This window comes from Gallinula chloropus (assembly GCF_964237585.1).
Source record: "Gallinula chloropus genome assembly, chromosome: 6".
Taxonomy (NCBI): Eukaryota; Metazoa; Chordata; class Aves; order Gruiformes; family Rallidae; genus Gallinula; species Gallinula chloropus.
In genome coordinates, this window is record NC_140091.1 from 33,458,757 (window position 1) to 33,485,118 (window position 26,362).

The 26,362-nt window shown below is 38.6% G+C and overlaps 1 long non-coding RNA gene across 1 annotated transcript; it reads right to left on the reverse strand.

The window, feature by feature from the left end:
- Positions 1-10,014: 10,014 nt before the first annotated feature.
- LOC311193352 lies at positions 10,015-24,100 on the reverse strand. Its single transcript, XR_014617384.1, has 3 exons — positions 24,073-24,100; positions 22,386-22,416; positions 10,015-10,106 (listed from the first exon to the last, which is right to left on the reverse strand). It is a non-coding gene; the product is annotated as an uncharacterized lncRNA (long non-coding RNA).
- Positions 24,101-26,362: the final 2,262 nt, after the last annotated feature.

The following is a 26,362-nucleotide window of genomic DNA, read 5'->3' on the forward strand; positions in this document are numbered from 1 at the left end:
ATCACACCCTTACAGCTTCTTCCAACAGCTTAACAACTTCATTCTGATTTTAATTTTTCTAGATTCTACTTCAGCTATCTTCAGATTTAGTTAAATCTAAAATTCAAGACATTCTCTTAGTTAAAAATAATACGCTTAGAGGACAGTCATATCCTAAATTCCTCCCTCTCCCTTCACCAAAGAAAAGATCCAGAACTAAGCTTTTTAAAAACTTCTTGCACTGTCAACCACTTTATAAGCTTTTCCCAACTTACTGCAGCAGACAAAACAACAAAAACCTGATGACATCAGAACTGGTCAAAATTCAGCTAGCAGTATCTCCAACCACAATGCTAGAAGGGGTCAAATCCATGCAACAGTACATACTTTATTGTGGTCTGCTGCACAGAAGAACAAACTGATGGAACACAGAGAACAGAGTGAACTAGGACCAAGTCCATCCTATGTCTACACAAGGTTATAACCCTGTACCATTTTGGAAAAACATGGTGAGACTGAGCTTCCAGATACCCAGATTTCACCTGTTCAAAATGATACAATATACCACTTAATCCTCAAAGCAACAGACAACTCAAGTTCATGAAAAAATACTTGTAATTTTCACCTGATGCCTGTTACACAACAGTATTCCCTAGTTCTCAATTTAAATCCCTACAAAATACAAAAGGAAAACATTGTAAAGTGTGAAAGGCTTAACAACACAGACAGACTTGCAAAGAACCAAAGAATTACAGCAATACTGAAACTACACTTCGAATGCCTTTCATACCTAAGATTGCTGAATTATTTTAATTCATTACAGGTTCCAAAAATCAAACAGGAAACACAAGTGAGAAGTGAGAAAGCAGGTAGTTTTTTTTAACTAAAAGGTTTTCTGAAACTGGTAAGAAGCCTGGTTTCATTACATCACCAGAGAAGTACATACCATGAATGCTCAGATGAGGCCTTACAGAGCTGCTTTGTCTTTTATGTAGTTTGCACCATATAACTTTGCTATATTAACTTTTCCATAGCATAATGTTGAAGATGATTTTATCTTTTTTTTAAACTAAAGCTTGTATTTGGATTAGGCTCTAGGTAATCCCACTGTTGCTAGTTTAAGTATCACTGGCCCCTATATAATCACTCACATATATGTATTTGCAAAGAAATGTTTAATTTTTTATAAATTGTTTTTCCATCTATTAGCATTGCTATTTAATGTTCACATTTTAGACAGTTTATCAACTTTTGCTGCAAGTGAAAGGAACAACTTTAAAGAAGTGTTTTGCTGTATTATCTCTCTATACATACGTATATGTCTCAATACATATACACTTTCCTAAAGAACAGTTAACTGCTTTAACTTTTATATACAGGTCTCTCACATTATTTTATTTTTTAAATTATCTTAAACATCTACTGAACTAGTTTAAAACTTTTTTTACTTACTGTAAGAAAGAGCTACATAGACACGTGCCTGTGCTAAAACAGTTAAGTGAAAAAGCATATATATAAATGCATTAAAATAACACAGACAAAGAGACAGAATTATGCATTAAAGAACACACATTCCCAGAGCTGTGTAATTGCCCAAAGACCAGCAGAGCAAGCATCCATGACAAAAGCTATTCATTACTTATTGGCAGAAGTCTACCTTTCACAATGAAAGCTGAACTGGTAACATTCACATAGAAAATTAACCCCACCTTCCTGAAGTTAAAGTTTTCCCCAAAACATTTAACAACTGGTTTTAAGATGACAATAAATCTGTAGAACAAATGAATGTAGCTTTTAGAACAATCAAGAGTTTTTGACACTGTATGAAAACTTTCTTCCTAACTTTATTCTCCTATTTGTCATTTTAAATGATACTTCTCAGCTGGAGACACATCATTAAACTGCATTTGGGAACAGAAAACAACTGTTAAAGCACGGGTACACAACTTGTTCAGAGGCACTAAGAGGTGAACTCCAACTACTGTTAAAACAACAACTTCATTCCTTAGCAAACTGTACCAACATTATCAGTCTCCATAAAGGTTAAAAGTCAAGAAGAGCAAGGCACTCAAGCAACACTGTCTTGTGGAAGGAAAGGAGTCAATGAAGATAATCAACCCAGAAGACAAAAATGCAGACAACTAGGGGGAAAGGAGAGGGAAATGTCACAAGCCAACTAATAATTACTGCTGAGGAACTGCTATTAAACTGGAAGCTTATTGGCAACTGGAAGCTTCCTGGCAAGCAGCTATTGCACCAGGCAGTTTGGCTTTTACCAAACTTGAAAAGTCTGATCAAGTCAAACTTCTTGGCACTAACACAGCAAATACTGAAGTTGCACTGAGGAGTGTAATGCTACAATATCTACACTGAGAAAAAACCGATAAAAACTCACCATGAGAATAGCATGAATAAAACCAGTGTTAATATCAGTTTATTTACTAGTCAAGGTACAGCCTTAAATAGATTAAATAAAAAATATTAAAAAAACCTTAATTCTAACCCTGAATATTCATTATATTCAAATTACCAAAAAACCCCTGTACTCTAACAGCCACTGCACTGATGTAAACTATCTTTGGCTCTCCATTTTAGGAGAAGAAAAACCCAGTTTCCATATGACATCAATTGTCCATTCCTAAACAAAATCTCATCTCTACAAATAGCATTCAAAGCATTATTTGCCCAGCTATAGTCTAAACATAAGCCACATCCCTCTTTTGCAGAGTTCCTTAGAGTTAGCATAGATCAAGTTGTTGAAATTAAATACTTCAGGGTTGATAAATCCTACAAAATGGCCATTGTCTACACAACCTGGGTCCCAGTCATTTTTATTTAGAAACTCCTATTTTATTAAACACAGAAACAGAAATCTATAGGCGTGAGCAAGAGAACGTGTATGCAATACACAACAGCACACAAGGTGCACTCTTTTAAGTCTGAGGCATTCGATTGTTCAAGCTCAGAAGATTGAATGTTCCCAAGTAGTTTTTTGCAGAAAAACTGATCTTAAAGTTCAACAGATCAGTGTAACTCCTAGCAGACTATGAGTAACTTACTTCCTGGTGATAAACATTTTTAACAAGATTTCATCCTAAGGATTTTTTTCTCTGCACACAGATTTATTTTTTTAAGAAATAGATAAATACAATCTGAAGTATTCTGTAGCCCAAAATAGATAATTTACCTTGAAAAATGTATGAAGCCTTTATTTTATATGTGTAATTTTCTTTCACAACAGCCTTTTCTCATATTCACATAAACTCCTAATACAGAAATATAACTCTGTAGCTACAGGCAAAGATTTTGTATACAGTAAAATTATGTTTTCACCTATTATTTCCTGGAAAGAAGGGGGAAAATGGTAAAAATTCATCACAAGACACTGATTATAAACCCCTGTATATTTGCAATAATAAAATAATTAATAAACATCCTTTCTGCAGGAGTCAGTCTGTTTCACAACTCTCAGTGCACATCAAGAACCAGATACAAAAATAAATACTAGGCTTTCCTGAAACAATTATTTAATCCTCCAATACAAAAAGTTTATACATTGAAGACAAAAAAACTCACCAACAATATTACTTATGGTAATGTAGAGAAAGCATTTCCTGTTTCACATTAACTATTTAAAGTTATTAACAAGTAGAATATGGGACCCACATCCACAAAGGAAATACCCAAGCAGGAGAAGGGCAAGGAAATAACCTGCTACCTAGCTTACAACTGTGGGTTATGACCAGATAGAAAGTTTATATATTGCAGTGGCTCCTGACCACAATCATCTGCATAAATCAACCAGCTATGGACACCAAAGACAACCACGAACAGGAAAGGTGTAACACACTGTGTTTTTGTTTCTCAGGTTCTTTCCTTACATATACACACACATGGCCTGATGTCACAGACAGAACCCAGGAAAAAGACCTTTGGTCTGAATCAGTAAGAAACTTTCCCACAAGCTCCTGAAACAAGAAAAATAGGACCTCTGCTTTAATACAGACATTTTCAAAAGTTCAAGCTAAATTCTGGAATTTAAAACATTCAGAGAAAAAAAAAAAACAAAAAAGGAGATACTACAACCAAAAGTAACATAAAACCACGAAGAATGTGAAGTTGTCTGAAGTCTGCATTTTTTAACCTTAAAGGTTACATGTTTAGTGTTAATTACGGTTGTTTGGGGTGGGGTTGCTGTTCTTTTGGAGCTTGGAGGAAGAAGTGTGGTCTGCAAAATTTTGTACTTTCAAGTATTTTATACCTGACTATCCATGCCTTGCTGAGCCACCGCTATATTGTGGAAGTGTTACCACTTGAACTAAAGGATTAGCCAAGTAGTAATCGGTAGATTTTTACCATGAACATGGGCTATATGCAAAGGAGGATCTTGACCCATCAACAATAAAACTATCTTACAGTACAAAGAATGCCTTCTATCAGAAATAGGAAATTAACTAAGTAAATGTGATCAAGCAATTAAATAACTACACAGCTTTTCTCTAAGGACATGAACCGGCACGTCTGCACACAGGCTGCACCTCTAAAATCCACTGTGCAATGGTAAGTTTTCACAGTATCTATGGTAACACACAACACAGCATAGTGGCTGTTCAATGTTGCACAGTCTAAACCTAATGCACTTCACTTGGGCCCTTAAAATATGTAATACTACAGCTAGACTTAAATGCAACTGATGTGCAACAAAAACCTACCATGACATAGTGATGGAGACAGAATTCAACTATGTTAGTAGAGGTCATACTTTATTTCTCTGATCCTGAGGATTTTTGTTTTGTTGTTAGTTGGGTTTTAAGTATCTTAATTTACAAAAAGAGAGACATTGGTCAGACATACAGAACATTAAAATTCAGTTCATCCATATTCACAAGCCCATGTAAATTTGTAGAAAAGTGTAAATTATAGTCTCTTATTAAATTATTACACTTTCCAATCCAATGTGCTGTGCTCCCTCAAATTTTTCCCATTACTATCACTTGTAATCAATTTGCAAACTTCAGAAGTAAATTACCTATGCTTAGGCATCATTAATGTTACCTAATAACAAGTTTTATTAATGTGCCATCAAAACTAGCACATCTACGTGAAACACAGCACTTGAAATATTACCACCTTGTATGCCTCAGTGCTAAGTAATCTGTTGATACAATGCATTCCCTACCAAAGCCACTGCTAACATTCTCTGCTAATGAAGTAAAAACAAGATCAAGATTAATAGTATCTTTTAAAGCTCCAGGAGTTCGGTGAGCTCAGTTGCAAAATTATTTTTGAAACGCTTTTACTGATTGTACCTAAACACACAAATGTGAACAACGAAACTGGTGGCAGGCAGCTATAGTAAAAACCTGCCAAGTCTTCTGCTACAATCCACTGCCTTTGATAAGCCAATTTTCACAAAACTATTATCAACATTTTTCACTCCTTATGTACATCCTTTGAATTTTTGGGGGCCGATATGGATTTCAGCAATACAGTTCAGGGCATGAGCACTTTCATATATATAACTGTTCCTAAAACTTCCATTAAGCAGTCCTCTCTATCTGAAAAGAAAAAGGCCTCTCAAGAAGTTAGGCATGAAAGTAACTCATCACAGGGAACACCTTTTACAGCTCTTAAGAGAATGGACATTTTTTCCTTAGATTTGAAAGCTGCAAAATAAGCAACTGCAGTTGTGCATTTACTAAACATACAGGGGGATAAAAGTTAATGACACACAATCATCTACAATGTCTATAACTACTGTCTCTAAAAATGTCCAGACTAAAACATATTTTGTAATTATCTTGGCTTCAGCTTTAGTTTTTCAGAATTCTGTTACCAAACTGTTTAGTTTGCCTAAACTCCCCTTCTAGTCATTGTCAGCTGTACATCAATGCAGGGGAAAAAAATAAAATAATTCACATTCTTTATGAGAGGCTTATGCTGTCCAAAGAGATCAGAGCCAAGCAAGATTATGACATAAAATAAGAATGAACTTTGACAATATTTTCATAGAAAACAGTACTTCTAGCAGTAGTGAAAGACCTGTGGTTCTAACACTACAACTTCAACCTATCAACGTCAGCTGGTACTAAAAAGCTCAGAAACTTAAACATCTAACATCAAAAGGAGCAGGTCTTAGAAAAGCTTAAGGTTTTGCTGACCTGGGACCTTACAAGCTGTCTTCCCTTTCCAGTAGATGGGATTCTACCCTCAATACGTACAGAATGATGTTCTGTCATACTACTCAAACTAATTCAGGGAAAAAAAAAAGTCTTGTATATTTAAATATAAATGCTTAACTGAAATGAAATTCTGCAACAATAGGAATCAAATGAAGACCAAAACAGAAGATACAAGTGTTCAGAATTTAGGCAAATAACTCACATAGAAGTTTGGCTCTCAATTATGCCAGCCTAACAGTCTTTTAAAGTTCTTTTACAAAAGACACAGAAAGTACTTCATGTAGCATGTGTAAACACAACATACTGCCAAATTCCTTTCATCTCTACAGTCCTGAAGATACGTGACAGCTGATTAGAAAATGCTCAAGGATCAGGCCTTGTAATCTGAGGAATGTCACCTGGACAACAGTCCAATGCCCAAGCTTTTTCCTTAATTCCATATTGTTTATCAAACTACTGGTGGTTCAAACAAGCAGTAATAATACAAATGCTCCTCCAACACTTTTGCAAGTTTCTTTCACAAAAAAAAAAAAAAAAAAAGGGATTCACATGTAAGACTCCCAGTAGGGCAGAGAAAGCATGCATCTTTTATACCTTTCTATAAGAAAAGGAGAGCAAGAGTATTCATAAAAGCATTAAAGTGATAGAGGATTATACCTGAATGGCAGCTGAATTTAAGAACAGAAAAACTAAACTTCCCCCCCAAAACCCCACAGCAGAACTAATGGCACTGTTGCCATAATAAAATGGTGGCATGCTCAGGTTTGAAAAACACACCTTCAGTCCTACCCCTAAAGACACAGCTCCCAGTTCTACCAAAACCAGGAGTTTCCATGCAAAGGTCTATTTTCTCTCCCCACAACGGAGGCCATTTGGTTCTAATTCTGCAGCAGAGACTTCAAGGCACGAGGCTGGGATTCACAAGGTTTTGCTCCACGTTTAGCCTGCTAGTGCACAAGGGACAACTGGTCTTTTTGGTTGCATACACTTTCACCAATAAGGCAAGGCACCTTAAAAACTGTCTCTTCTGTTCATCTAAGTATCTATTTGGAAAAATACAACGGGAACAGATGTTGAAAATACCAAGGTCAGAACCAGATTAGGTTAAGTACTCCAGAAAACAATGACCAGGTCTCAAAGTCATGACACTTGCAAACTCTAAGAATGAAAAGGCAAGAACAAACACTATTTTTAAGAGTTACAAAGTAGGTTGATTGCTACGTGTCTGCTTTACAGAGAACTTAACAATTACAGATTCTTTTAAACCCTAGAAAATCTGAAGATACATCATTAATAAGCCTTGGCTACAGTGAAAATAAAACTGTGTTCACACAAGGTTTAAATTCTTCTAAAGAGGAACGTAACAACAGAACTAAAGGGAAAGGAGGACGTTAATTGGGACATAAAGAATACTTGAACTTATTTGACTTGAGATGGGCACAGAAAAAATAACACATGGGTCTCCATTTCAGATCTAATTACTTTAGAGTCTACAATCTTAACTTGTAAACTGTGCAAACCTGGAAAAAGTACTTCCATGTTCAAGATAAACAAGACAGATAGGGGAGGATATATTCAGAAACACCACAGAACTGTGCATTTAGCTTACTCTACTGTTTGTTTTTTCTTTATTGCAATTTAACAAAAGTAGGCAGGCAAAAAAAGAAGCTTGAACACAATCCCAAGAAATTGCTTAAAAACAACCCCCCCCAAGCGAAACGAGCCCCCTTTCCACTGACCTCTGTAACCTGCATTCAGATTGGGGTTTTGTGTTTAGGATTATTTTTTCACCATCAACTCTCCCCCAATATATTATGCAATAAATACAAAAATTTCTAGATCAGGCAACTGACTAAAGGAACCAGGCCACTACTCAGACCACAGCTGTTTGTTCACCACACCATTTCTAAGTCATTTATGGTTCTGGATGCCTAGAGACATAACGAGGACTGACTTGTATATAATGTCAAGAGCCAATTAATTTGAAAACTCTCAGAAACGCTTATTCTTTGGTAAGACAAAAAATTCCACTCTAAATCAGCTTATAAAGTGGGGAAAAAACCAAAGTGAGGAGGAGAATCTGTATTTGTTAAGTATGTCAAACTCCCAAGTCTACATAAGGAATCAAGGCACTCATTTTAACAACTTTTTGAGGAGAAAAGAATTTCTACTTTAAGTCGGAAGCTTTTTACACAAGTATCTATTTTTTCTTATTTTTTATTCTGAAAACTCAAAAGTTATAATAATTCTTATTTGAGTATTTTTCCCTTTAGCTGTTGATTCCCACCTCCTGCCCCTCCCAGATAAATTAACTCATTACGTTTTCCTGAACTACATTTCTCTGAAACCATATGGAAACCTCGACAAAGTTCAGGACTTTGCCCTGGCAACTGTGCTTTCCCTCCCCCCTCCTACTGCCCAAATCCAAACCCTCTCACACACACACAGCCCCCAAACTCCTTTTCACTCTAGTTTCTCATTTAAGTAAAGCAAACTGCTGAAACTCTTAACAACTAGGCCTTCAGAGGACATAAAGCAAATGAGAGAGGGACCTCTTTCAGAACCACAAGAAAGAAAATCAGAGAAGACAATCAAATGTTCAGGGGTTCTAACATGGCTATGAACACACCACTCTACATTTTTTAATCTATTCCAAAGTGATGCCATCTCCTCACCTTTGACTGTAGAACTGCCAAAGAAGTTGGTTGTCCTATCTTCAGCCACCACACTCCATCTCCACCCCACATCACACTGGATCTAACCATCAACCAGCAATGACAATGGACAGCAAACTGCTCCAGGGGAAACTTACACTTTTTGGCAATACAGTTTAATGCTGGATTAGCTCATTCTGCAAGTATGGGAGCACTCCAACATAAAGAGTGGGGCAGAAAGATACAGAGTTTTGGGGTTTTTTTTTGTGTTGGTGGCAGGTTTTGGTTTTTTCCTGCTTGTGCTAGGGACAAGAACTACCCATTCTGGCAATAGCTGCCACCACAGCACCCTAAACATAATGTGAAATTGCACCTAGATCCCAATCTTTACTACTAGTTTATAATAAAGAATCTGCTATTACAATCAGCAGCTATACTGCACATAAATACAGAAAAATTCATCAGGCTTATTAAAACAGAGAAGCAGGCAACTATTTGGAAAGCCCAGCAACACTGATGCCATAAACCAATTCCTCCACACCTCTGAGGAAAGAAGAGGGGGAGGAGAGAGAAAAGGAAGATCTCTGGAGTGAGTCCTCCAAGGGAACTCAATGCACATTCAACGTACAGAAGCATTATTTGCAATAGAAGGCATTTCAGTATGTGCCAATTAATGAAAAGCCTTCCTCTAGCATCACCAGAAATTTGACTGAAGAACAACCACACTCACATTCTGAGATTCTACAGTCACAATCTCAGGCTGAAGTAGCAAAACAGAGCAAAGCTGTTTTCCTGAATCCATAATGTATTACAAAACTGGGACAGTGTTCTTCCCTGCAATGCCCAGACTTGCAGATGCCTATGCATGGAAAAAGCTGATTATGTTCATGAAAAAGTTGTTAAACTGTTTACCTTTGTGTGGCAGTTGTGACTCCTTACTTTGAAGGCAGCTAGCTGTGCAAGTGTCATTTTTCATCTTGTCATCCACCAACAATTTAGCGTAGAGACATCTGAAAGTTGCTTTTTGTTTTATAGGATTGTTCTTAGTAACCCAAGGTTTGTGAGCATACACAAGGTCACTACAGACTAATGCATTCCAACAGTTTATTCCTCTATATAGCACAATGGATTCTCATTTCAGTCTTCTCCCCTTGTAAACAGGAAATGAGTCCAAATATAAATGATAGATTTCTCCTTTGAAAGGGCATCACTTACCAGTAACTACCATGCTGCTCATGTTAGAGTTCGGGCTATTGAGTACACTGCCTGAAAGAAGTTCGTCAGATCCTCTCTAAAAAGAAAGAGACAGTAAGAGATTTTTTTTTTCTTCTATTTTGTGTTTTTTAAGATGATATTAAAAATGTCAGTTTGACAGGGAAAACCTTTAGAAGAACTTAAACAAGCATAACCAAACCCATTCAGATATGGAAGACTTCCTTTATTCAGATAAGTGCAACAACTTAAAATCTAAGTAAAGCAGTATATTTACATGGCAATCTGAAATGAGAGCAGCTTAAGCACAGTTGTTTCCCCCACCACTGAAACACAGCCATCTCCATACACAAGAACTGCTGAACAGTAATTTTTCCTGCATTTCAAATTAAATTATAATTATATTTAGTCTATTTCAATAACATTTAAATTAACTTATTAATAAACACATATTATTCTATCTAGCTAAAATTATAAATCGAAATATGAAGTTTAGCTCAATTCTAACTCCCTTATTTAAAAGAAAGATTAATGGTCATAGGAAATTATCAATTTTGATTTTGGGGACATCCATTTGTCCTGCAAAACACAATTTAGGGCAGGGAATTACATCTTCATTTTAGTTCTTAAAACTTGACAAATATAAATTAAATGGTCTTTTGACAGGTGACTCTAAAGTGGGCTGCAAAAATCAGAGGAGAGTTTATAATAAATATGCACAAGACAGTATTTTTCTCCCAAATTATTTTCAAGATGGATATCTCACATAGATGAAGGGGGTTTTGCTTCTTTTCGGGCATTTTTTCTTCTACTTTCACCCTCTAACTCCCTCCATCCCCTAAGACTTCATCTCTCAAAAAGTCCCAATAAAATTTCAGTGATCTTTCATTTAAAATGTTTTTAGAATGGAATAAACCTGACATCCTTTGAAGATTATCTTTAATTTCTTATTGGTTCATTCCCCCCTTTAAAAATATTTCCCGAGCATCCTTAACACTAATCCAGGTCACTGGCAAAATGGAAATGAGGAAAGCAAGCTGTTACTACTCATCTTTATAAACATATTTTTAATTCTGTTGTGGACACTACAAGAGACTCTCAAGAACAGTTACTGAATATATTTTACAGGGCACCTCAATACTGCATACTAAATTAACCTGAGGACGTGACCTTTCTGGGGAGCACAGTTGCAAGATGCATAAAATCAAACCTTTGTCATTTGATCACAGTGCACGGTATGTGCATCCACATACAGAATCGTATCTTAAACTTTGCTTAATCCACACCTGAAATCCAGGAACTCTGAAAAACAGCATGTATGTGTATGCACAAACAGAGCCTGTAAAGTTTACTTAGGTTTCAACACAAACTCTGAAGAATCTTTATACAGTCTATTGAATTCTCTAAGCTCGTAAGAATACACAGCAATCAACAAAGCTGTACCTATTAAATCAACAACAGAATTTCTTTAAAATTCAAGTAATGCCTAATACCAAGATTAGGTAGGACCATCAGAAGGACCATGTTCTGTGCTTCTCACTGTAATAACAGACCTCTGATTAAAGGCAACTAATGAAAAAACTGGCTGGACAAAACAGAAACAAGTTAGAGAAGTTACGGAACCCCTCCAGTATTTAAAGTATGTTGCCTTCTACTGCAAATATAATATACTGAGCACCTGATTAGTGTCAATTGAAACATGAACATTCCTTCTTTCTCTATAATGTTTCATATTTCTAACAAAATATTTACTTGGGTAAAATATTACAAAGTTCAAGATTACTAGCAGTATTAGCTCACTCAGTGGTGACTGCAGTTAGTTCTACTCTCAGCTATCCACTTAGCCTTGTTTGGAAGCCCTGGTCTGTAGCCTAGCAGCTCAGGTGAATACACAGAAGCAGAAGGAGGGACTGAATCCGTTCATAGTCAGGCGTTCCAAGAGAATTCAGCAGCAATTTTTGTTTTCCTTAACATGCCAGGCATTGATTTGCAACTCTACAGGAATTACCACATAAACAGCTAAAGCATGCCTAGTACCAAATGAACGTTCTTTCCAAAACCTGAAGGAACTTTGTAATACTGAAATATCTTGAGTTGTCTCCAGCTTCCAAGAGCCACCTGTATCAGCAACTGCTGACTAGCACAACTTAAAAATGGTTCCTCCTAAATGAGGCTTTGAAAAGGCTTTTAGTTTCTTAACCTGCAGCAGAAAAATCCAAAAGGAGCATAAATTACTCAGAATGGATATTCAGTCACTGTATTTGTGTTTCATGAACAGTTAAAAGCGTTCTCTTCATTCTGAAGCATCATTTTCACATTTCGTGAATGCATTCAAAGTCAGTCACAAGACTGTCATTACACTTCAAAAAGTTTTTACAGTTTTGCTTCAGAAGAACAAAATATTTTGAACTCCTTATATTGGAATATATTAACTTCTACATTTAATATATTAACTTCTACATTTGTTTTATTCTCACAAATCGGTGTTCACAGGTTTGATTCACAACCATAGAAGTTTGTCATCCAGTTCACCATGAATTCACAAACATTCAGTGAATCTCTGCTAATTCACTCCCAAAAATACTCGTCAAGTTTTTGGTAAGAGACAAAGGTATCTCTTACCATGTGAGTAATCAGCTTGACAGGTACACATGGTTATTCTTCCTTAGCCGTTCTTAAACGGCCTAGACACCTCTGCATTTAATTCAGTATCTAACTTTAAAACCAGCTATACAGCAAAAGACAAATGATGTACTTTAAACACAGAGAGGTTAAACTACAAAATGAAAAGCAGTAACTCCCTGGAAATTATTTACTTCAAAAGGGTTCTCCTAAGATGACAGTCGTCTAGTAACGCAATTTAATATAAGCACTTTGAGAAAGTCATTGTGTACTCTTACACAGCCCAGCACTACTAGGTGACACACGCACCTCCTGAAGTACAGCATAGACAAAAATTCTTATTTTACTTACTTTTATTCAGCAGAGATAATACTTTATGCAATTTGTGGTTTAGGTTGCTTGGTTTTAGTTTTACATGCATCTTCTTCAAAAGGGTGCTAGGCCAAAAAGGACTGGGATTTCGCTCCAAGGGAAAAGCTCTTTGCCACTCCATCATCTCACACATGAATTTCAGAACTACAACCCATTTCCCAAGCATCTGGAACATTCACTAGCCTTTTTCTCAAGCATGCCAGTCCTGATAGTCAAATTATGCAAAGCAAGCTTTAAACTAATTTCGTTAAATTCTATCAAGTATTTCAGAGATACGGAAAGCAAGCTCAGATGTTCAAAGAACACAGCAAATCAGATTCAATGAAGAATGGAAGATCCAAGAGCAATATTCACTCTTTTCTCCATATGTACAAACTGCTGTGTTTCAAAGCAAGTTTGAGATTATATGACAACACTGAAGATCACACACAGACCACAGAAATCCCCAAATCTAAGTTAAAATAACAAATGAACAAAAAACACCGCAATTATTTTTATCTGTCATAGATCACAAAGGAAATTTCCCATAATAGCAACATTGTAGACACTAAATATCCATTTTAGCATGAGGGAAGGTGATCATGAAGGATAAATTAAGAAGTACAAACCACTATAATTCTATTAATAGGTCATCTTCTGACAGCTAGTCCTCAGCACTGCAAGCATTCAATGCCACTATTCTATTCCGACCAATGTCAAGAATATTAATCTATATTAGTCCTCTATAAAAGCTAAATCACTAACTATCCAGATCTGAGATATCCAGAACATTTCTTCATGAAACCAGCATCTGCCAAAATACTATTACACAATATAAACAAGGGAATTGCTGAACTAACTTATCACAGTTGCTTAACCTTTCAATGAAGGAAGGCCATTTTACCACAGCCCATGAGAGCATTTCCATCCATGGTGTGAAAACAGTATGACAGTGTATGGTTTATTCAAACAATGGAATTATGTAAAACTGATATGGAGGATCACATTCATAAAAAATGAAAAATATACCAGTTCAGACTTTGAACCCATATTTCAGAGAAACTTAAAAATTATACATAGAAAAGATTTTAGATACTGTAAATTGAAGACACCACTGATATTTCAGTTAATTCTACAATTTAAAAAATCAATTATACAAAGAGAAAGAAGTCAACTCTAGTTTAGCAAATTAATCTCCTAGCTCCTTACTTTAACAGACATAGCTAACACACAAACCCTCACTACACAAGCTGGATTTATGTAGCAGGATTTCAGATTTCATTTCCTCCCCATAACAGACAACTACAAAGCTTCACACTATCACAGGTTATATTAAGCAGCTATGCAATTTCAGGAAGTCATTGCAGTCATACTATCCTTCCAGGCTATTTACAAGAAAAATATACTGTTTTAAAGTCTTTACCAACTATTTTCCTCGCTTTCCAGATAAAGTTTTAAGTATTTTAAGAGTAAGAACTTCGTGCCAAATTTACTTCGAGTTAGCAAAGAGGTTTTTGAATACTATATGAAAAGAAAACATTATCACCTCTTTCCCCAATAGTTTAGGGCTATGAAGACTCTGACCAGAAGTTACAGCTGAACCTAACAAACCGTGTATTACAAGAGGCTTATTAGGAGCATGTGTAAATGCACTACAGACAACTCTATAAGCAATGCTACTAGAAACAGTAAACAAATGATGAAAGTGTCTTTTGTTAAGTCAACAGCACCATCTAAAATAATTTCTTAAATTCCCACTAGAACAGATAAAGAATACACTCAAAGGTACTTTCATTTGGTATTTGAAATTGCTGGTATTACAAACCTCTCTCAAGAACAGGATGCTTTTGCCCCCACTGCTTCCCTCTCTACACCCTCCCCCAGATAAAAGAAAGGAGAACTTTAGCTGCACTGCGCATTTACCACAGTCATTCGCAGCCTACAGGCATGAATTTCCCAAGTGGTATGACAAGCCAGGAGATAGATCTCATGACTTAAAGAAGTCTAACAGCATTGTAAAACACTTCATTTCTAGCAACATCTGGGAACAATTTAAAAGAAAAAGCCAGAAACCTGACAATATGGGAGAGGAATAAAAGCATGTGAGAACTCCAACCTAGACAGTGAACATTTCCCTCTTAACAGATAAGATAAACACTTGTAAACAGGCTTCCTCAGTATTTGATGTCTGAATTAACTTTGGGGACTGGATGTTGGAAACAAAAGGAAAACTGCAAACAACAAACTTTAAACCCCCATACATCTGTAAATTTCATTCAGAATTTAATGAATGGCTCATCTTTAGCAGGATACATTTTTACTGAAACAGTGCATAAATATACCCTCACATACTCTTCAGTGAGTAAGAAATGCTTGATCTGCCTTCTGCTCTGACTACATGAACTACTGTCAAAACACAAGATCCAAATTACTTAATTAACAGACTGTTATACCTCTCATATCTGTAAGATCACATAAGACTCAGGACAGGGACAAATACAGTGTCCAAAACAAGTTCCATGCAGGTTCATAGGTATGTTATGAAGCACACAGTTTAAGCTTGTTATCACTTCATCAAAACCTAACATACAAAGAGTACATCTATGTATTTGGGATTTTTTAAGATAACACTGCTTAATTATATTAGGATGACAAACAAGCCACAACTACATGGCTGCTTAATAATTCATCACTTAAAGTTCAGTATGAAGTTAACTGGATAAAATACAACCACCTTTTCATACTCTGTATCATCTTTCTTTATGCACCCCAATTCTTTTTCATACTGTCCTTAGGCAACCACATATTGTTCATATATCCTAACAGCTAATTTCACTATTTTTACATTCATAACTTTTCAGAAGGATCTAGGAGGAAATTAAGCTTGTATTCTTTTTTCTTGCCACTATACACATTGTATATGCCATGTACACAATTTATGAAAACAAATGAAGTTTCTAGAAATTGAGAAAATACTATCAAAGGAACCTAGAACGTCTTTAAGACTGAAAGGAGTCTCAATTCCTCTGAAGCCACCAGGTTCTCAACATAAAACGTGGAAAAGCCAAATCTCTCAAAGCATCTGGAGATCAAAATGGACCATCAAACCAGAAAGCTGAAGAGTCAAGAACCAGTTGGAAACCTGCAAACTTCCAATTGTAATGAAAAGTTCAAGCAAGAATCTAGTCCAATTCCAGCTGACATGTCAAACATCCAGGAGGAAGTAGAGAAACATGGTAATTCATTCCAGTATTTCAGACTGTTTACGCCACTTTTACCAGGAAAGAAAGTGCACTCCAAAGGAGCCAGACATAACTGGTATTAAATTAGAATAGGTGAGAACAACTCAGTAGAGCTATCACCTGGATGTGATTTCTGCTTAGAGACCAATGGCACCTAGATATACATATTTGGTCCTTCAGTAGCAGTCTCTACATCTCAAAAAAATATCCACCAGGGCAGTATTTTCTACTTGACTGTCTAATTTATTATTTCAAAATAATAAATAAAAGGTGCTAGTTTGCATGTAACTCAATATTCATGTTACATATTCATAGAAAAACTGATTTTATGAGAAGCTAAATGCAGCTGTATGTACTTGCAGCTATTAAAAAAAACAAAACAACCAACCACCCCAAGCCCAGAGTTTGCAAAAACAGAACCTCATTTGAGTCAACTACTACCAAAAGCAACAGTCCTACTGTCTCCCCAGCCCCAGCAACTTGTTCCTATTCTGTGCTCCCCAGTTTTCTACACTGCTACAAGCATTTATGCAACCACACACTTTGGTACAAACCTGACTATAAAGATCTAACTCCCTGTTGCGTCAGCTTCGTTTTCTCCTGGGTAAGTTCCAAGAGAGGTTTGTGAAGTGGTTGCCCAAACATTTGTTGTGTATTACAGTGACAGAGAAAACGGGAACGCAGCTTGATTGTCTTGTGAAAACATTGCCCAAAGCTCTAAGAAGTGAAAAAGGTACTTTTCATGCTGGTATTGGCTCATGTTTTTCAGATGGTGCAGGTGAGCACATTTCTTTTCCTACAAGCCCCCCAATTAAATGCAAATATAGGTGTTCTGTTACAACTGAAAAATAGGTGATTTCCAGTTAATGACAGACATAAAAACATACCAAATAGGTGTACTAAGTTTTCCTTTCACTGATGCCTCCTTGCTACAGAACACAAACTGACTTTCAACATTTTTCCTTTCTCTCTATTTTCAGGTCTCATTTTTCGAAATACATTACAGTGGCAGAAAGAGCACTAAGAAACCCAAAATAACTGGAATAGACTCTTTTGGGAATAAACATGAATGTAATTTCAAACAGGGTCAATTTACAGAAGTCACTGTTAAAAACATAGCAGATGTCTCTCATTGTAAGAAGTTATTTTTTGCCACTAAGGACATGTTCCCCATGCCACGGCTGTAAACACTAATCTCAATGTCAGTTCTAAACTTCTGGACATGACCACACCATTCTTACTTCATTGCTAAGATGTTCTGCACATCTTTTACTACCTACTGTTACTATGACCAAGTATTATTGAACACAAAAGCTTAATTTCGTGTTAGCTAAGATGTTTTTAAATAAACTCATAGACTACTTTTCTTTTATCACTGCCTTAGCAGAGTCTCTCTTATCTATTAGAAATCTACCAGTAACTATATTAAACATGAAAAGATAGCTCAAAGCTGTTATTCTAATGTTTTAAATACAATAAAGCCATCACGAGTCATTTGTCTTTATGAGTCAAACAGGTTTTTATCCTACCACTCCCTTTTATTAAAGTATCTAGAATGGCAACAGTGAAATCAAAACAGATTTCAGAAAAAGTATAAACTGCAAGGAAAATGTAATTTAAATACATTTTCTCCTTTCTTGAGTTTAATCTAAACTTATCTTCTGACAACTTTTTAGAATTTCTAAGTTTTTTTTTCTTACACATTTTCATTACAGTGTCTATACAGCTCAAAAAAAGTCACAATATATTCACAATACTTGTTTTCACAACAAGCAAAAAAGGGTCAGCATTCTATCATTTCTAAGAAAAGAGATTATCCCTCAGAACTTGATTTAAAAAAACGTGGAGAACACACTGCCTCTTTGTGCTCTTTGTTTTTTTCCTCTCCTTTCCACCAGCCATACCTCTTGGGGTTTTAGCTACTGTCCTTCCTCCACACTATTATATCCCCCCTATGTTAAATTTCAGCAGCCAGAAAAAGGGAACTTTGACACATTGCTGTTTGGGAAACTTTTAAAAGTACTAGGACAGTGCTACAACCCTAACATGAGCAACTGAATACACACTAAGAAGTCCCTCCTAAGTATACTGTGAGGGCTGATGCCCTAACTTTTTGGAGAAAAAGGCCATTCCCACATCTTTAAACATTACAAAAACTATGTTCACAGGCTATCCCCATTTGGCAGCTGAAGCTCATTTTTTGACTAATTCAGCCCAAAGCAGTGTCAACAACACAAATCCCCAAGTGTCATGTACCAAGTAACGCATCCATGAAGGAATGACTGCTTCTGTTCTCCCATCAGGTAGAAGTACATCAGCCATTCTGAAATGTGCAATGCACATACACAATGTGAGTCACACAGTTGTTCAGGCTCCATTAACTGCACAGCTACTCATGTCATCCTGAAGAAAGATGATGGTACATTAGACTGAACTGGCACACACTGAAATACAGTAAGACAACTATCATCTTCAATATGCACCAAAAGTTCACCTAAGTTATTCCCTGTGTATTCTTCACATCTTATGCCCCTTAGAAGATTCTTTCAATTACTCCAGAGAAAAGACAAATTATATACTCCACAAATTCACTACAAGGGTTGAAAAAGGATCTATCACTCCAAATTGTCAAATCAGTGTACTTATTCAGATTAAAGCATCATAACTGTAAAGAGAACACAAAGACAGTAATTCAAACTACAGCTATTAGATTCTGTTACTCAAATCTATATAGGCAGTGCTCAATGAGAAGCTTGAGAGTACAAGCTAACTAGCAGCCCATTTCATTTTCAATGACTATGGACCGTATGTAATAAAAACAGAGTAACTGAGACGTACCTTTTTAAAACAAACAAACCCATTTTATTTAATATGGCAATTTTTGAAACTATGCATGAAGCAATCTATGAAATTCAAATGTACAGAATTTCTTCAAGAAACCAAGATAAACCAAAGTTAAATCAATGGACTATGTAACATACTATCATTATGGGAATCCTCAGCTTTGTTCTATTCAAAAATACTTTACACAAACTGCTTATTACAACTGGAGTTCACAAAGCAACATCAGACACAGAGGTAAAGCTCACTCTTTCCCTATTATTTTGTAAATTGCAACATTAAGGGGTGAACTATGTGCAGAGTGAAATCTCCTTGCCTCCATGAATTCTAGGTAAGCAAAGCAAGACCTTACAGACCAAATCAAATATGAATTATTTCAGATGTACTTACAAGATGACTGGGTTTTGACATGTTCTAGCGCCCTGCTTCTCTGACAGATTTTAACAAAGAAGCATGCTCCCACTCCATATTTTGAGTTGTGCAAATCCCCACATTTACTCTATGTAAACCAAGTTTTCAAATAGTGAATGTCACTTTTTCCATCTCCATTTTCAGATTTATGGTTTTCCACAGCTTTTGGTGTCAAATTCTGGTGACTCAGCACATAAAGATTAAGCATTTGACAGTCTGATGAACAGAACTGTTTTAAATCGAATCAAAGCATACAGCCCAAATCAACAGCAATAGCTTCAAATTTAGCAGTCTTATTAGTGGCTAACTGTAAGACTGTAAAACTTACCAAAACATTACAAAAACCTATTCCTTTTACTTTATACTTGCCTTGCCCACATGCAGTCCCCAAAGCTCAAAAGCCCTTTTTTAAATTCAAGGACAATTTCCAGACTACAGTAGTTAGTTTCTACTACTACTCTTTTACAAATGGGTTTAAAAATCACAGTATTAAAGAATATATGGAGTTGGAAGGGACCCGTAAGAATCATCGAGTCCAACTCACATGTTCACTTTTCTGTTTAAGAGAGGAACCAGACAGAAAATAATGAATATTCAAATATTTATGGACCAGACTGATGATGACAAAATAAAGCAAGTTTCCCAAACAGAAGGATCATATGTGACAACCCCAGCCCTATGTCACAATCCCTCTCTCCAAGTATAACTGAGCATATCACAAACATGTGGCACAATCAGCATATACACAGTAGGTGCAAAAATTTCATGAAAACATCAGGTCAATATCCTGGATAAATTGATTTCACACAGGTAAATCCCTGCCCGCTTCCAATGGCTACCCAGAAAAAATAATAGCAGTGATCAAAGAGCATTAGAACTGCTGAAGCAACTCACTGGAGTCAAAACATGCTCCCTACACATTCCTAAAGAAAAGATAATGGCTAAAGAAAGGCATGATGAATGCTCCCAGTTGTTTATATACTACCTATAGGTAAAATATTCCCCAACATCAGTTCATCAAAAGCAAAGAACCAGAGAACATAGAAGACAAGCGTTTCACATGGCCTTTAACAAAACATGACTGAGGCAAGCATTGACTGCTACCCAAAATGCATGTATCAATTAGCAGGAAATTAAATTTTCCATTCTTATTACTATCTTGTGATAATTACAGAAGATCCAGAACACTGTCCAGTTCCCATATTTGACAACTTTCTTCAGAAAACTGCCACCCTATTTATTTGTTCCCACTACTCCCATGCAGAGTTTCCTTTTAAAATCCAGAGAACACGTACATTTTTGCAAGGGAAAGAGCACACTTTTTTGACACTTCAGTGCCCTTTCTTGTATTTATTTCAATCACTACCTCTGATATACCTGTCCTGCCTTCTTTCTTGTATATACTTTTAATAGAGCTTCTACAATCAACAGAAAGAAGCAGTTAAGCCAGCTTAAGCCGTTATTTCATTATCTGGCTATTATCTGAAACTACAGTTCCAAAATCATGTTACAGCTTATTCAGTGAGAATCATAGGAGAACTTCAGCACTAAGTCACTCATAGTTAAGAATGAAAGGGATTCTCACTTCAGGAGAAGTCAATGGATTGAGTATGTCAAGAGTGAATTGCTTCTTCATTAGACATTATTGAGGGCAATTCATAAATTGTTTTGTCCCAAAGCTACTCAAGTGGAGCAGTTTACTTCTAAAACTTGGAATTCCTTAGGTATTCCTCCATTCCTAAAGTTTTAATCATTTAGCACTTAGTTCTCACAGGCAACAGAGGAACAATCATACCAGTTTGTATTTCTGATTGGGATGAGCACCCACAGAAATACTTCTGAGAGTAATTTTAAGCTTATACTGCACAAACGTGTATCTAGATGGGTACAGAATCTGTATACCTGATTTCTTACACTCCCCTAGAAGCAACCTTGCTCAGAAACATAACACAAGTACATCTGATAGAAGAGCTGCTGCATCTACAGGCTAGCTGTGTTATGTAAGAACCAGTCCAAATCCAGCAGGACCAATACTGAATCTAAGCCAAAGAGCTTTACTAGACAAAACCTGACTTACCAAGCAGTTAACATTGATCACCTTCAGGTGAAACGGCAGCTATGTAGGACAGCTGCAAAGTCCCTGGACAAATGTGGAGACTTAACTGTGTACACTAGAAAACTTCTACATTTCTACCACTGACAGATTTGTTTGAATGCAATTATTAACAGAACCTAAAGCTCCCTTGTCCAATATACCTATCTCCACATCCTCATGGTTTCTCAGTTTGCTTCTACAAAGTACCGACCTAACTCCTGCAACAGATCTGAATACAAAAGTGAAATAAATCATAAATTAAAAGCCATCTGGAAGATCTTAGCTTGTTATAACAAATATGATAAATTCATAACTGAACTTGAGAAATGAAAAGTAGAGCAAAGCAAACACCCACTTCTCTGTCTACATAACAAACCCTACCTCATGCATTTTTGTGTCTTATTACAAAGTGTAGCTTTTTTTATAACTTCAGTGGTAACTGTTTTGAAAAAAAGGAGGGGGGGAGGGAGAAGAAAGCATGCCTTTTACAGTCAACATGCAACAATAGGAAAGTGTTGTTTTTAAAAAAAATCTCCAAAATTAAGCTTTAAAAGAAGAAGCTGACACCAGTACATTAATCAAGAGCCACTGTTCACAGTTCAGTGCCCAGAGAAGTCTTTTGTGCAGAGCCTCCAATTTACCTCTTCAGCTTTTTGATCAGTAAAACATATACTGCTGACTAAATATCAGCTGACAATGACTAGTTAAAAATCTTGCAATTTGCAATTACTGATGCCCAAAGTAGTTCATTTTGTAACAACATTTTGCCCCCTTATTTGCTAAGTGTACATCCTACCTTCACACCAACTGCAACATCAGTGACAATTCTGTAAAAAAACAAAACAAAAACAAAACCATGAACACAAGTCAACCAATGTATCCTCATAAAACCAGTTTTTCAATGTATTGCAATGCCAAAAAATGAGGAGTCAAAACAGCCAGTAACTTCCCCAACCAAGAAAATATGTTCAAAGAAAACAGCAGGGCTAAGGGAAAGTACAAAAGAAATCTATAAAAATCCCTGACCTCCCCCAGCTTATTGGCTTTTCCAAAAAAGTCAAAGTTTCAAGTAACTGTTACTGCAGAACAGCACTGCCAGGAAATTTATTTAGGAAACTTGGGTTTCTGGACTATATAACATCACAGGGTGAAAATAAAAGAATTTAGAAGTAAGTACAGAACTTTTCTCTCACACACTACAGATCCTCTTAGGGTAGAGGAGATCAAATTGTTCAAATAAACAATTATTTGAAATTTACTTGGAAAAAGGAACACATTGGCAGGTATACCTATATCAGAGAATGAAATTTATTGGGGTACACCTATACAAACAGGTATGCAACAGGTTATGTCAACGTGCCTCTTTCTTACAGGTTGTGACATCATAACTCAGTGTAAACACAACCCTAAAAGGACTCCAAGTCCACATTAAAAAGAAGAAAGAAAAACAACCCCATTAATATGTGAAAGCATTCCAGGAGTGGAATACTCATTAGTGACAAGACTTCTCAGATAGGATTTGTAACTCCCAACATTATAATCACAAGTAACTGTAAAAAGCCTTTATAACTCTCACAGTTGAAAGGTTATATGCTTAAAGCATGCCAAAGAGAGTACTCCTCTGTTTGATGCACAGAGAACAACTTAATAGGAAATTTGGAAGCTGTTGTATTTACAGGGACGAAGGTTACAACCAACAGCCTCATTTTTCCAGGTCCAACAGAAAGAAAGAAGGCCTTGTGTACAGTGCCTGCCCACCCAGCTCCGGCCAGGACCAAGGGCCCTCGCTGTCCCGCATGGCAGACTCCTTCAAAACCTTCCCTTCTTTGGCTCTTACAGCCAGGCTCCAGCATACACAAAGGCATCTTTCTACCTGGAGGGGGGGGGAAGCCAGAGGGCTTATTAGGCAGTTTCTGAAAACAAAAGAGCTCGACATCTGGCTCCCGCTCAGATTGCTCCTCCCCTCCAGCCAGCTCCAAAACAACCCCGCGCCCTACAGTGTGACCCTCCTCGCCCCAGGGCTGGGGCGAGGGGGAAGGAAGCAAAGGCGGGGGAAGGAGAGAGCAAGAGGCTCCAGGAAGGACGGGAATTGAAGGGGGAGTTCGCGGCGCTCTCTCCACAGCGAGATCCGGCGCCTCGGGCACTACACTGAGCAGGGGGCGGCCCAAAGCCCCCGGCAAATTAAACAGAAGACCCTACCGAGGGCCGCCCGTTACGGAGAGCCCGAGCTCACTCCTCTCCCCCTCCCCCACCCCCCCTCCGCACTGGGCCTGGGGCTTCGCCTGCCCGCGGCGGGCTGAAGGGCCACCCGTCCCCACCGCCGCGGGCCCACGGCCGCTCCCCGCACCCTCGGAGACGCCCGTGAGCCGCCAGCCGCGGCAGGGAGCGAGCCCCCAGCAGCGGGGCAGGTCCCACCACCCACCGACCGACGGCACAACAGCGGCGGCGGCGCCTTCGCCTCTACCGTCCCGGTCATTACTCACCCGTCCATCGCCGGGCAGGACAAAGCGCGGGCGGGCAGGGCAGACAGCCGCGCAGGCAGCGCGTTCGGGAAGGCTGCGAGAAAATGGCGGCCTGGCCTGTACGGAACCCGCCGAACGTTGCCGAGCGCCGGATTCCACTCCGCGTCTCTGGCCGCGACAGAGCATGCGCCAGCCGCCCGGGCATGCGCCGTCGCCGCCACTGAAGCTTTTGCCATCAGCTGGCCGGGTCGGGGCGGCTCGTCTCGTCTCGTCAGGCGGCGCGAGCCCGGCCCGTTTGGGGCGGGAAACGGCTGCGAGTTCTTCACGCCCAGGGTGGCGGGGCCGCCGCTGCTGCTGCCGCTCCGGCGCAGCGCTTCGGAAGCGCGTGTGCGGGAGAGGGGTCGCCTCAGAGGAGTTGGGCTGGCTTAACGGTCCTGCCTGGGAGAGCGCCTGAGGCCACTGGGGCCAGGCCGGCTTCGGGGGCTTCTCCGTCCGTCGGCGGTCACCGCCGCTCTGCCCGGAGCCGCAGCTGCCCCGCGGGACCGCGCTGGTGGTGCGAGGAGGCTTTCGGTGCCGGTGCTTGCCGGCGTCGGGAGCCGGTACCTTCTCGCCCTGGGGAAGAAGGTTCGGAGCCCGCGCCAGGCTCGGCACCCCGGCTCAGGCCGTGTCCTCGGGGGCCTCACCACCCCGTGCTTTCACCTGCACGCTTCGTCAGTCATAAGGGAACAACCCGCTGACTGTATAGCTGACCGCTTGTGCCGTTCCAAATAATTAAAATAATAAATCATAGAATGGTCTGGGTTGGAAGGGACCCCAAGGATCACAGAGCTCCAACCCCCCTGCCACAGGCAGGGACACCAACCTCCAGGTCTGGAGCTACACAAGGCTGCCCAGGGCCCCATCCAACCTGGCCTTGAACACCCCCAGGGATGGGGAATCCACCACCTCTCTGGGCAGCCTGTTCCAGCCCCTCACCACTCTTTCTGTAAAAAACTTCCCCCTAAGATCTAATCTAAACCTTCCCTCCTTTAGCTTTAGTCCACTCCCCCTTGTCCTGCCATTATCTGCTCTTTTAAAAAGTCGAATCCCCTCCTGCCTATAAGCTCCCTTCAGGTACTGGGAGGCTGCAATGAGGTCCCCCCGCAGCCTTCTCTTCTCCAGGCTGAACAAGCCCAGCTCCCTCAGCCTCTCTTTGTAGGGCAGGTGCTCCCGCCCTCTAATCATCCTTGTGGCTCCTCTGAACCCTCTCCAACAGTTCCACATCCTTCTTGTATTGGGAAAAAAGTGACTAGCAGTGAGTTCGGCTGTTCCTTAGCAGAACTGGAGCAGCTGTGGTCCTTCATAAGCTACCACATCAGAGCACAAACTATTTGCTTGTCATGGCTTGACCCAGGCAGCAGCTAAAACAACCGTGCAACCCTTTGTTCGCTCCCGTGCACTGGGGTGAGGAAGAGAATCGGAAAGGTAGAATTCATGGGTTGAGATAGAGCTTAATAGGACAGGAAAATAAGAATAATAGTATGCACAAAACAAGTGAGGCACAACGCAAGTGCTCGTCACCAGGAGCTGATGCTCAGCTACTTCACAGACAAACCCCTTGTTATGTACGGAGCGTGATGTCAGTGCCTTATCAATGTTACTACAAACCTAAATCCAAAACACAGCACTATAGCAGGAAAAAAAGTAACTCTCCCAGATGAGACCAGGATGTTGCTCTACAGGGCCATTAGGAAAGACTTTTCATGCCATTATTTTTTGCCAGGTCTTAGTATTTCGCCACAAATTTTGAAAGAGCTGTTCATGGGGCAATCCTGGATTGCATTCAAACAAAATGTTTATTCCTATGAAGGAACATTTGAAAATGTGATTCAAAGGGACCTAAAAGATCCCAAACACAGAAGGATACTACAAAGTATTCAAAACGTCTTCTGTATTTTTTCTATTTTGATCTGGCTAAACCAGTTTCAGAAATACATTTTGAGGAGGGAGCTCTTTACCTGATATCACTCTATCTTTCCAGGTTAGTGTAAGCCTTTTAGTCTCTCGCTGGAACTACTGCAGTGAAGCCTGATAAAGAATTCAGAAGCCAAAAAACCTGTGCCTATCTCTATAACAAGGATATTTTCCCTATGTTTTACTACCCCTGTCTCCCTCTCCTCTAACCGACCCATAAGTAGCTCAGTAACTAACTTAACAATTAGGAGTACCTGCAAATTCTCATTCTAGCCTGAGTCTTTGTTCCTTTGCTGTAGAAAAGTCATTCTGGTTCTCTTCAGCAATCAATTTACTAGGTGGAAAATAATAATTGCTT